The sequence below is a fragment of the Malus sylvestris genome, chromosome 2 (assembly GCF_916048215.2).
Source record: "Malus sylvestris chromosome 2, drMalSylv7.2, whole genome shotgun sequence".
In the NCBI taxonomy this organism is placed as follows: Eukaryota; Viridiplantae; Streptophyta; class Magnoliopsida; order Rosales; family Rosaceae; genus Malus; species Malus sylvestris.
Window position 1 is genome coordinate 18,754,219 of NC_062261.1, and position 14,188 is coordinate 18,768,406.

Genomic DNA, 14,188 nt, shown 5'->3' on the forward strand with positions numbered 1-14,188 from the left:
GGTCTTCCCAAAATTTCTCCTTCGAACTCATATCCAACCCTACTTGAGGTGCATACGCACTAATCATATTGATGAGTTCTTGTCCTATTACAATCTTGATTGCCATGATTATATCTCCTACCCTCTTGACATCTACAACATCTTGTGTCAAGGTCTTGTTCACGATGATGCCAACACCGTTTCTCGTTCTATTTGTGGCCGAATACCAAAGTTTAAACCCTGAGTTTTCTAGATCATTTGCCATAAGACCAACCCACTTAGTTTCTTGTAGGCACGTAATATTTATCCTTCTCCTCACCATAACTTCCACTACTTCCATAGATTTTCCCGTTAAGGTTCCTATATTCCACGTTCCTAAACGCATTCTACTCTTTTGAACTCTACCCTTCTGTCCTAGCTTCTTCACCCTCCCCCGTCCAATAGGATCAAAGTACTTCTTTTGTGTGTCCTGTGTAAAGTTGATAGGAGCATATGCTCCCAAACAACTTTGAGTGAAGTCGTTCAAAAAGAAGTTTCTATGGCCCCCTTGCTCATTTAACACTACATCCGGGTGCCGATGGAGATACAGCGACCCTTACTCATTTATCACTGTGCTCGGACCACACAGCGCGCCACTTACGGGTAACGCCCTAGCTTTAGCACGATTTCGTTCTGGATTCATTTTCATAAGGATTCGACGTAATCGATGAGTGCCGGCTGTCGACTACCTGACGCCCTCCCCCTCCTCCTTTACCAGGGCTTGTGACCAGCAATGTAAGATAAACTTACACAGGCGGAGTTGTACATAGGTTTAACCAATTCCAAAAAAAAAAAAAAAAAAAAAAACACAGACGAACACAAATAATTCAACATAATTTGAAAACCGAAGACCAAGGTACTAATATAGCAGAATTGGTATTTTAGCTTGCATTTAGATTAAATTTACTTTACATCAACAACCATGCATAATCAAAGGAGCATATTTTTGAAGTATGAAGGCAAGTAGCATGCACTTCACAAATACCTTTTCTATGCATGCAATATGACAAAATATATGTCCTGCAAGCTATGTTATCGTCATAGCGATTGCATAAAGATTATAAAAACACATTCTTAAAGTGTCTACAGTACGTAAATTTGGAATGGAATGCTAAAAAACTATACACATATTATATATGCACCAAGCCATCATTAAATCCTTGAGAGCTCATTTCCTCTGAGAATCAACATCGCTAGCACTAATAGAAATAGGAGACCATATCTCAATAACAGGTAAAGACACATATAGTATTTCAGCAACCGGCTAAACAATAATGGGTTGAAGTCGCGTAATATAAAAGAAAAATTAACCTTTGAGCTTTTGCAGTTCTAATTTAGTGAACAATGCCCTTTTCACACCTTTGCTTGAGGAAAGTGATTGGATTTCTTCAGTGCATGGCTCCAAAGGTGTAAAAGATATGGGATTGCATCAACAACAACTTGCTTCCCAACATTCACAGCAGGCGTGCATGGTTTAGCCGAGCCAATAGTTGCGCTAGGTGATGGTTGGTTCTTAAGTAATCCATAAACTACAAAGACCGTCTTGCCAAATTCCTTGTTTTAATTACCAAATCAAAGTTGGAATGTTTTTGTGGTGCCAACCAATCTTTGAAGATGTTGCGGCAACACAAAAGAATCATCATGCTCTTCTTCTATGACGAGACAGTGGCAAGATATGCCCAAAAAAATTTCAGTGTGCCTTCCTATCATCATAAGATTGAACTAATTTGTGTTGTCTTCCACAATAAAATTGATCTTGAATCTAAGTAACAAATGATAACATTGTTTAAATTATAGATATTGTGTGAAGAAATATAAACAATGTAAAAAATTTGGTGTGAGTGTTACCATGGTTCATGCAATTTTTTTAGCAACCCACGTTCAAAGCATTCAAATGTTGCAAATGTCTTCTTCATATCCTTGTGGCAAGATGGTCATGATTTGTACCACCATCCCTAGCTTAGATCATAACTGACAATGGTCACCTGACACATGAATTATAAGCAAAAGAGATGAAGCACAAAAAAAAGCACAAGAGATGAATTAATCACACTAGAACTTTAAGCAAAATAGATTAAGCACAAAAAAAGCTGAACAAGATTGCTGAAGTTTTCGTAACCAAAATGCAAAAATGAAAAACAAATCAAACATATTAGATTGGAACAAAATTTAAAAGAGAAAACATTCTCTAAAATGATAAACCACTTAAAAGACATCAATATCATCGGAACTCAAGTAGAGACAACGATATGCATTTACCATGTTTTTGTGTTTAGACAAAAGAGAAAAACTAAGAGTGGTTGCAAAATACAATTCGCTAAAGAAGAAACATTTTTTTTAACTGTGCAAGGATGGTGCACTAACCTTGTTTAGTGCAGGATTGAGAAGTAGCTCTTCAATAGTCATCAACTTAGAATCAGCAGTAATATGGGGTTTTGCATACATTTTAGCTGAGCTGGGTAGCATCTCAATGGGTGATTTTAGGTATTGAAACCTAGTTCCTACATTTTTGTAGCAACAAGATAGTTCGTAAAATAATAAACGGTAAAGAAGAGTTGTTACCTTTGTTTATACTATGTAAGTTGTGGGACGTCGGGGTTAAAAAAACACACTATTGAGTCCGTGCTTCCCAAAACAAGTTGACCCGTAAATGTAAAGATAGCGATTAGTAAAATGCAATTTACAATGTGTGCATTTAAAGTTTAAACTATGGCAAGGAACAACCTTGGTATTGCTTTACTTTAAGGCAATCAAAGCAATAAACACAGGCCATGCCAGCGATTTTAGTGTCATCCTGAAAACCCATTGCACTTTATGCCCACAGGGTGACCTTTATTTGCTCTCCTCTGGAATAAGAAAATGCAGTAAGTATTTTCAATATCAAGTTTATATGGTCATGCATGTATAAATTTATAACAATTTAATAGAAACATTGCTAACTCAATATTTTGTGTTTGTAAGTTTTGTTTTTTTCGCAACCCTAATATTCTGCACAGTCACCTCCTTAGTTGGTTGTAAGACCATTAAACAACCAAAAACATCTATAAAGAGTATAGTAAAAAGAATGACGGTAAAGTCAATTATATTAAAACTGCTAATAATGAATTTAAGGGTTTACCAACATTTTGAAAACGTTATGGTTTACTTGTGAGCTCCACATCTCTGTTCACCTTTTTGTGAAACTGATCAAATTCAACCAAATTAAATCATTGTATCGGGATGAGTTGGTTGGTTCTTCAACAGGGACTATGGCCATTCTCCTGTTCAACTTAATCATTGCAGCATAAGGGACAATTTTGCTTGAGGTTTTATTGTTGACAACATGAAACTTATTAATCTCATAAGTACACTTGACATTAAGCTCTTAGAAAAGAATTGGATGTCCAAGGGGTTCATAGTTGCGTGGATCAAATTTCCCTTGTAGTGTAAAAACTAAACAATATGAGTCATGAAAGATAGTTTATAGCGTTTAATAAGTTTGTATAAAGTTTCAATTTTGTAAGCTATTCATCGATAAACACAGAGTCCAAACTTGCGGCTTGGGGATTAGCCCCAATAGTCTTCATGACCCAAATCTTGCATACTCTAATTTTAAGTTTGCTTGTTAGCCAGTACAGCACCAAAAACCAAATCGGTTAAGCTTCCATTAGTCTACAGAGAATCAAAATTTATAAGCAAATAACAAATGAAAACCGCAATACTAAGTTCATGAAACATAAGATAGATTAACATTTAGAAAAATAAAGGGCGAAAGAAAGAACTAAAATTGCTAAAACAAACAAGCAGACCTTCATATAAATGACTTAAAACATCTTTATAAAATATGTATTTTGTGTATCCGTAAGGCACATCAGCATTGTGAGCAATCACAATTTGAGACCTTTTGTTTAGGTAACTAGACAACACAACATATGGCTATCCACAAGAAAAAGCTGGATGCGAGAGAAATAAACCCACAATTTTCAAGATTCTCCTTGACTTTTATTGATTGGCATTGCATAGCTAACCCTTAGAGGAAATTGTCGCCTTTGCAAAGTAAATGAATATTTATTTTGAGATGACTAGGTAATAGTTCTTAGGATGTAAATTGTCTTACCAATGTTGCTACCCGTAAAATGATCCTTGTTTATACAACTTTATCGGTTAGTTGCATCACAACCAAGCCTGTTTCGTTACAGAGGCCACAACTTTGGTTTAAATTTCTAAGCAGCATTAGTGGCATACCAACTTTCAAGTTGGTTCAAAAATTCAATCAAATAAAGAATATCAACATTCTTGACATTCTTCGTCGAATAAGACACATAACCAAAACTAAAATAGGTACAATTTTCGCTGGGCACCATACCCAATATAAAATTATTCATCTCAATCACGGTATTATTTCGCAGCATCACAATGGCTCTCTTTCAAATATGATACGTCATGGAAATTTTCTTTGAAATCTGTGTACATTGCTGAAACGATGGGGTCATCATCAAAATTAATGAGAAAGTCTTTTGGTATTTGTGTTGGAATATGATTATGATAACATGGTTTTCACAATATGTGTAATCATGTGTGAATGTACACCATAACATTGGTGTACTGATATACATACGATTGTAGTGAAATAAGTTAATTAATTATTAAAGGAAATTTCATCAAAACTGTGTACAAAAAACAAAGCAGCCTCTTTGTTTTTCATCGCTTGAATAACACTATCGTAAACAATTTTTTTGCTTACTATTCATCTGTGTGACCATGAGTGAATGTTGCTCCTTAAGCAATTCAATGTCATAATTTAACTTTTTTGTAAAGTTTTTGTTTTTAAGTCTGTCCATGAACTATCTGTTTAACTTGAGGGAGATGATGCTTAGACAAACAATTTTTCTAACTCATACAAAAAGAGAATTTCTAACTTCCTCTTCACACTTAAAGATGTCATGTAACCCAAAAGCATTAAGTGTTCTACTTGTAATGTCATCAAACATGGTTTTTCGATGGGTTTCAGATAAAGCGGGTAGGTCAGCGACACTGCAAAAAGGAACTAACATTACAAAAGACTGTCTTAATTAGAATGATGAGGTAGTGAGGACAGCTTCTAACATTGCATTGTTCCACTCCTTATCATCCCCTAACAAACCAAGCATGTTGCATGCAACCTAAAATGTGGGTCGAAGAACACCTTTAATTGTTTTTAAATGATCAAAGCCCAATGCGCCTTTTTGGTAATTGAGTAACATTTTCATAGTACAATTCACCTAGGCATCTGCCCATCTTCCTAAGCCTCCACCCTTTTTCATCGCTATTCCAAACATATTTGGAAGGGATTTCAACATAACACAATTCAGATGCATTAAAATCCTGAACATATATTTCAAACCATTTTGTTAACAATGTGTTTTCAAGATTAGGTTGGTTAAGGACATGACTTATATTATCATCCTCTTGAAAAACAACATTTTAGTTGGAAGGAAGGTGCACACACAATCTTTTCAATAGTGAGTTCTCTAAAATGAATATGAAATTGTAACATTCTTCAAACCGCTTCATACGTACACAACTATCTACAATTAAGATAAACAACAACTTCATCAAACTTTTGATCCTCAAAATAGCCTAGCCTTATCTATGCCTTTGGTTATGTATTTGAAAAGATATTTAACGAGCATTATTGATAGAGTGACTCAACATTTATATGAGCTTGATACTTCAATAACAACTCCTGATTTTAAAGATAACAAACACATTATCAAACTTAACTCCATTCTTTAGAACATTTTTTTCCCTATGTCTGTACGTAACAAAACCATCAAAGTCAAAAGTGATTTCATATGCAAAAACTTTAGAAAAATTCTTTCACACATTTTTTATCTTTCATGCAAGGTTATTCTTTATTTGCAAAACCGCACTGACCATGGATCATGAACTGTGTAACATCATATCTAGACTAGGTCGAATTCCTAATCAAGAATCTTAGCTGAAATGATTGAATCCACATCAAAAGGAGAATGAAACTTATACTTCTTACTGACCTAAAACCAAAATGTGACAATGAGGTAGGCCTTTTTTTTTTACACTTCACTGTGTAAATTACTATTGTAAAATGAACAACACACAAACATCAAATGAGTGTTTCATCTTTATGTGTTGAAAACAAAACAAACTTAAGCAGAGAACTGGACAAAGTCAGCTCACTAACCAGATTCAATCTTGCCAAAAGGTTTTCTAGATTTTATATAGCTAACCATATGATCAAGTTTTGTTTTAAAAATTATTGAAATTATATTCAGTCTATACTCAGCCTTACATCTAGGTCGGTGACCTAGATCTTCAACAATTTTTAGGCTATTTGACATTGCAAGGAAAAGTGATGAACAGATCAGGTATATCTAACGCTACTCGTAAATGAAGTCGACAAGATAATCCACTTACTAACGTCTGATCCACTTGCACTTCCTTTTCTTAGCATCTCACGAATTCCCATAAGACACTCGATTGTTAAGGAACTTTGATTCGCTCTAATGAATTCATGTCTATGTTCTTCAAGTGTGGCATATGCATCGATTAAATAGGGTTGAAACAATCTACCACCTTTTAATAGGGTGTTATCATGACCCACCCTATCTTGGATTTAATAACCTAGAAATGCTATCATAGATACCCCTTCAATTTTTTATTTTTTGCTTCTAATATTTAGACTCCAATGCAGACCCTTCCTATAGTCGTTTTCACCAAATAGGGAAAAGATAAGATACTGGAAAGCCCATATTTAGAATGTAACCTTGTTAACCTTTGCAGCGCAACCATCCTATACTCTACAACAATCTCTCTCAGTGTGAAATTGGCCCATGTCCCCCACTATTAACCCTCTAATCCTGTACACGTTGGCAGATTATACTGCGTGTCACAATTGTTTTAGGCACTGAGCAAACGTAGCCGCAAAGAATCTACCAACCCTTCATTAACCCTATCCCTTGCCACCCTAAATAATTGAACTAACTCGTTACACTCATCCAACATTTTAATAAGGCCATCAACTATCTGCTCGTCAGGTTTTGGAGAAGTTTTTTAATGAGAAAAAAAAACTCAACCGATTGTTCATCTCATTCTGACAATCTGAGTGTCATAAGTGTACAATTGGGCAAATTTAGGACTCTCATCTTCAAGAGACAAAACAAAACCCATCAAATGATTCACTTCACCACTGACAATTTCAATTTAACATGCATTAGAAATGAATCATTTAACGGTCATATCGTTTAACCCTAACCCTTAACAAAGAAAATCAAGTTTCTTGGAAGTTTGACTTGTTTGGCATTTTGTGAAATTACAAAAAAAAAAAAAAAAAAAAAGCGCAGAAAAACAAATGCTCTTCAATCAATCCCTCAAATTACTCAGTTGAAGAAGTTGGGTATGTTGCATTTTTCTCAAAAATTGTTTACTTTTTGGTATGAATGCAGGAAATCTTAATTTGCTGGAAAAAAAAAGATCAATTGATTTGCTAATCCAAGCACGTACATGAAATGAAACACACATTATATACAAATAGTTAAACGTGTAATGTTTTTCATTACGTTTCTGAAAGGCTCCTAATGAAAAACTCTTAATCAAATAAGTGCAAGTGTACAACAATAAAAATGTAGGGTAAGTCAACAAAACCTATAATGCTAATTCCCAAGTCGGCAACACGCTTCCTGCAAACCAAAAATAATGTTAAAATTTCACATAAGAAATTCAAAATTTTTGTTAATATAATTATTTTCTTTGTAGTAATGTTTTGAAGTTGTCTTACGTAGGAAACAAGTGCAAAATATATTTGGTCATGCATTGTTTCCTACATAAGACAACTTCAAAACATTACTGTAAAGAAAATAATTATATTAACAAAAAAATTTGAACTTCTTATGGGAAGTAATAAATTATGAAATATTAGCACTATGATTAACTTCTTATGTGAAGTATTAATAACTAAGTATATATTCAGTTTACAAAAAAAAAGTTTTATAATTAAGTGGAATTTGTAATCTCAAAACCAAAAAGCACATAGGAAGACCAAAACCAAATAACACTAAGTACCACTGCACACCACAGATTGGCCAAAAAACACATAAGATCAGGGAAATTTGCAACTTCAAAACCAAATAGCAAAAAATTGTCAAAAATTTGAGTCACTCCCTCACACTAAATAGCGTAGTAAGTTCAAACTTGAAAAAAAATTGAAGGCCAAATGCCAAAATTTGACAAAAACAAAGAAAAATGTCTAATTCCATTTAAAGAATCATAGAAACACAAACAAAATTTTGAAGAACTGACTCCACTCTTAAATCAACCAAAAATATAAAACCAATGCAAAATGACAAAAAAAATAGATCATTGATTGTTCATGATCCCAAAACCTTAAACCCAATATAATCCAACTCTAAAAATCTAATACACAATACAAAATGACAAAGAAAATAGGTCACTAATTTGTTCATGATCCCTAAACCCTAAGTAGAAAAAAAAACAGTATGAATGTGTGTAACAACCAGATCATTTTCAACCTGAAGTAGAAAAAAAAAAGACAGTATGAAAAATAATTGAATTTGAGCCTAAGTGTGTGTAACAATCAAATCATTGATCATCATGGCTCATTGAAATCGCAAAGATAATTATATGTCATCATAAGCCTCAATTTCACCAAAAAACCCTAGCTTTGCAAGATAGGATAAAACAAATCCTACCAAAAACCCTAAAATTTGAAGAATATGATAAAACAAATTTATGGGTTGTTGATAAAAAAAAACCTAAAAGATGAGATGGGTATTATTTGAAAAGCAATTTTTTTTTCTTTTTTTTTTTGGAAATTGATTGGGAAAAGAAAAACATAAGAGATGGAGAAGGTGTGACAACAACAAAACCTGTATTGATGTTTAGAGAAGAACAACAACAACAAAATATGTTACATGTAATTGAGTTGCAAAAGAACAAAAACAAAACAATGTACCATCATTCCAAAAATTTAAATGTAGAAGAAAAATAGAAGGAGAACCTCATATTCAAAAAAATTATCCACATATCTTCCTCTAACATTCGTACCTAATGAACAAATTATGAAAGCATCGATTGATTTAGATCAATTAATTTCACTAACTTTGGAAGAATGAACATAGGGAAACTCGAATTAAGGAAAATGAAAATGATAGAGCAAACAAATTTATAGACCTTGTGAACCCCTTAATTCACTAAAAAGGACAACCATGCTCTCCGACAGTAGATAGGAGATTTGAAAATTGACAGAAAGAATTTAAAAATAACCTGCCATAGAAAACCCAATTGAAGATTGGTACTTATCTTCTAAATGAGGACATGCAGAGCCATGATAGACAAAGAAGAGGAAATCTCATAAAGGCAGACCTTACTTGCTCCTGTTCACCACCCTCACCCCTTCCTCTGTGTTTTAAACCCTAAAATCCTGATTGCCCTTATCTTTTTCTCTCACTATCACAATCCAACCCACCAAATTAAAGATCCGCATGAACTGGCCTCACTCCTCCCTCTAAAGGTGTGCAAACAGGTAGAGGAATCGCGGATCGGGGTGGGTACACGTCGGTTTCATTTTTTTTAGAGAATAAACGGGGCGGGGCGATGTCATTTAAGAGGTGGGCCGGGTCCATATACTTAGAAAAAGGGAGCTCTGGACCGATCTGTTTCTTATTGTAATGAACACATGAGATTGAATGATGAACTATCATCCAATCTCAACCAGAATCCCAGTACACTCCATCCGTCCCTCCCACCCACACTCACTCGCCTTATCCTCCTCGACGACATCAAAATCATTGCACATCCCATAGAAATCACCCAAAACAACGACACTTGACATGCCCCAACCTAGATATCCAAATAACACCTGGATGGCACGTGCTGGCCAACACTCGAGAGTAACGAAAGCCATGAATATATAAATATGCAAGAACATAAGGAAACATGTAATCCAAAAGTCATATAACAAACAACAATCATAAGGAATATGCCAACGCTAAGAGACAATAATAATATTCTGAATTAAACATGAGTGAAACAAAATGTCCAACGGTCACAAATCCGGAAAAAAGAAAAAAAAAAGAAAAAAAAAGGGTGCATGGATATGTCTAGAGCATACCACTAAACGGAAGTACTAGTGAAAGGTAAGCATCAAGTTACAATTATTCATAAAGAAGCCATAGGCAAGTAGAATAATGTAAGTTCACTGGTAGGGAAATGCCTCAAAGCTCGGGTCATATTCCTTGTCACTAGGCCCTAAAGGGGGTGCAAAAACAAAAGGTGAGTGGACCATACTATGAAAACCTATTTCTTTCTGAACATACTAACCTCCTGTTTTGAAAACACATATAATACTACGTAATAGATTTTTCTAAAAACTCTACATGTTATAAAACGTTTGTACGATAAAATCATCTATAAAAGTGATAACGAACGCCAGAGGGCAAATCCCAAGAATCTCATAAATCAAATCAATGATGTACTCAACTAGGAGTATCATAATCGCTCGAAGGCATAACCATCACCCGAAGATGAAGCTGTACGACACTGGATTACGCCATGGAAGAACTATGGTAGGTCCTATCACATGAAGGTGAAACTTTACGACTTTGGGTAACACTAGAGAAGAAAAATATATACATAACACACTGACACTAGCCATGGCTAGTAAAGCTATCCAACATTGGTTTCGCCAATCAAGCTGGGAGTATGTAATAAATATCTAACTGCCCCTTAACTGTGTCATATGGCCATAGATGTATACATATGCAGGTTGTGTGTATGTGTTGTATGATTACCCACTAGATAAGACTATAAAACGTATCTCAAACACTCATACCAATCTTAGAATTCAAAACCTCATCATCCGAAATCATAAGAATTTCCATAAATGTGATTTCTATAAATAAACCATAAATATTTCATGAAAGAAATTTAAATAAATCATAAATTCTCTATAAACCATAAATAGAAATCTGTAAAACATAATATACAACATTCTCAATTCATGAAATATGAAATGCATGCAAGCCTAATGTTTTATAAAAACATGCAATTTGAGAAGGGGTCCACTCATAAATATTCCGCTACCGGGGAGCCGTTCAAACTAGGGCGGACGAGATCACTTCCAACCGACGCATCTAAACACAAATAGAGACCATTTGATAAAACTTCATTAAAACGATCGAATTTGGGAAAATGGACAGTGGATTCGAATTCAACACGTTGAAAAACCTACGAAGGGACCTCAGGTTCCCCCACGCGCCGCCATGGTGTGGCAGCCTAGTCACCATGCACCGCCACGCTCCAAGATGGGTCGTGGAAAAATTCACCTCTGCCGCCGTGGATGGCGGCAGAGCTCAATGCCTTCGGCGGTGGCGCGTGCACCCCACGCTATTTTGAATGTCTCAGATTTAATGTAATCTCCTTCAGTGGTGCATGAGCTTTTTTCTCCAAAGTTGCTTCCTTAAACATCCCTATTTCCTAAAAAAAACCCAAAACATATCATATTAAGCATCAACACTATTAATACTTACTAAAGAAATTGGTCACAACAGGTTTCACATACATCAGTTCTAAACCTAAAAGGCTTCAGATTTGTAGGCTTTGGTTTCCTATACTTCTCCCCATGAGCATTGCTAGCAACAGATGTGGAGTTTTCTTTATGAATCTTATCTGCTTGATTGACCTGCATCATTGTTCAAGCGTTAACAGGCATAAAAAACCGTAAGGTAGAAATGAACAAACATAAACACTATATAGATACATTATTCTCATATACTTTGTAGCCTTTTCCAAGGCCTAGAATTATACAACTATTTTTTTTCCACTAATAGCTCTTATTTACATCTTTATTGGATTTGCATCACTTCTTTTATATTAATAAAATTAGAGGATTGCACATGCTTCTTTTTGGATGCCAAAACATTTTTTTTTTCAATTATTCTAGTTCCTTGTGGTTGAATGGGATTCTAAGCTTCAGATTTCAAAAACGGAGAGTTTCGAAAAACCTCAGGGCTAGCACTAATGAGCTTAAACAGAACATATGAGAGCTAATGAGATAGAGCTAAGCTACTTCACCACTTCCATAAGTCCACGTCTCCACCTAAGCCTAGACATCCCAACATTGCCCAAATAAGTGCCCATCTTGACCTGCAAGATTTACATAGAATTGCAAAATTGGAAGAGATTTAAGCATGAACAGATTGTAAAACGCAAAACTTTATAGCTACAAATTGGGTTGCAAGCGAGCACTAACCATCATGAATAAAAAGTGGGTACACAAAATTGCCAAGAGATAAACTTGTTTCTTGAAACGCATCTATGAGTGACGATGATCAATCTCTCCATTTTTTACACAATTAAACTTGAGCCTATGCATAACCAAGGTTTGGAATCCTACTGAAATCAGGAATAGGCCCTTGTAAGTTGCAGTTCCTCAACCTCCTGAAAGAAACAACAAAAACATAAAGATATTCAATCTTGACATGATTCGTCGTGTTAAATATTAAGAGCTACTTCTCGATTGTCATTCCAAACAACCAACACCATCATTGAATATGATATAACATCAGATAGAAACGGGAGATGTTCCCTGCACAATGGTTGGAAATATGTGTTTCCCAACAAAAACTATGATTCTCTCTATTGTTGCTATGATTAATCACAAATCTTTTGGATTTACACCTCCGTAATTGGAGCTTTAAATCTGATGTATGAATAAATAGAGATTCTAGTCCTTAGATCACACAATTTTACCTTTAAACTTACTAAAAGACATAGAATCAAAAGTAGCACTTACAACTTGAACAGTTTAGACATGTTGGTATATGAATCTGGAATTGTAGTCCCACCAAAGTTGTTGTTGTCAACTTGACTGCAAAACAAGTAAGATTATAGATAAGAAACTTGATACGGGATTGCATCCGTAGAAAAGGAAAGTCTAGAGAATTGTTCCCATTCAAGAAAGGAAAGGATGAAAAAATAATTAAGGCACAAATTTATGTTCCAAAGTAAGAAAACATACAACATTAATAAGCTTGGCAACTCTGAGAACTCTGGCAGAAGATACCCAGATAAGTTGTTGTTGTTGTCAAGAAGACTGTAAAAAGGTATTGGTCTGTAATGTGATTTGTTTTCTTTTTCAGTGGACATCTGATTAGAGTTAGAGTTTTTCTTCTTTTTTTACTTCACGTTATAATATAGGGGTTGATCTATGACATCTACCAACTGATAATATATGCATGCTCTAACCCAACAATAAAATAAGAACATACAGTGTAGTGAGCTACAGAGCCACCATACTGTTGCGCAAGAGCATCTCCCATGCTCTGGTACATATCTATTCGAGCTACAGCAACAATGCTATCAAGATTGCACAACAATAATTATTTGAATATTACAAAGAAAACAAACAAACAAAAGAGGAGAAATATTTGACGACCAAACAATCGTCAATTTCTTCAGCCATTAAATAAACCTTTTTCGACTGTTTAAGTTCACAATCAAAAAAGTAAACACTTCATAGAGTTTTAGGCAACAATAATTCTCTAAACACACCAGAAAAAAAACCGACATAAACCCAGACTTCTCTCCCCACAGGCAGCAACTCCTCTCAGAGTTTGAAACGTTAAAATCCATAGGAACCCATCACCCAATCTCTCAAAACACAACAGAAAAAAACCCATTTCACAAACTAACACAAAAATCTACAAAGGAAGATAAAAATGGAAAGAAAATCACGTACCACAGAGTTGTCCAGAGAAGGAAGCGGCTATGAAGTGAGAAAAGCGGGGCTGAGAAGACCAAAACATAAAAGTGAGCAAAAGGGAAGCAAACAGTGGAGAACAAAAGGAAAAACAAACCGAGAGTGACAAAGAAGAGGGAACGAGAATAAGAAAGGAAAGAAAAAGGAAACGAAGCAAAATAAACCCCAAAAAGAACACAACACGTGGCACAGTCAATTCCCACCTTGTCCCTGCAGGAACCACCAAAACCAATCGTAAACCACCACCTTGTCCCTGCAGGAACCACTGAAACCAATCATAAACCATAAAAAAAGCCAAGGGGCAAATCCATCAACCAGAAAAATGGCCAATGGGTGAGACAAACGGTAAGAAAAACCAGGGGCATTTCCGTTAGCAGAAGAGTCAGTCGACTGTAC

At 35.1% G+C, this 14,188-nt stretch overlaps 1 protein-coding gene and 1 non-coding gene across 2 annotated transcripts in view; both read right to left on the reverse strand.

Annotated features, from left to right (window-relative positions):
• LOC126598064 (uncharacterized) overlaps positions 1-14,188 on the reverse strand; it is a 92,466-nt gene that overhangs the window by 59,538 nt on the left and 18,740 nt on the right. The window lies entirely within an intron of this gene.
• Positions 8,588-8,671, reverse strand: LOC126614142 (small nucleolar RNA R11/Z151). Its single transcript, XR_007620300.1, has one exon. It is a non-coding gene; the product is annotated as a small nucleolar RNA R11/Z151 (small nucleolar RNA).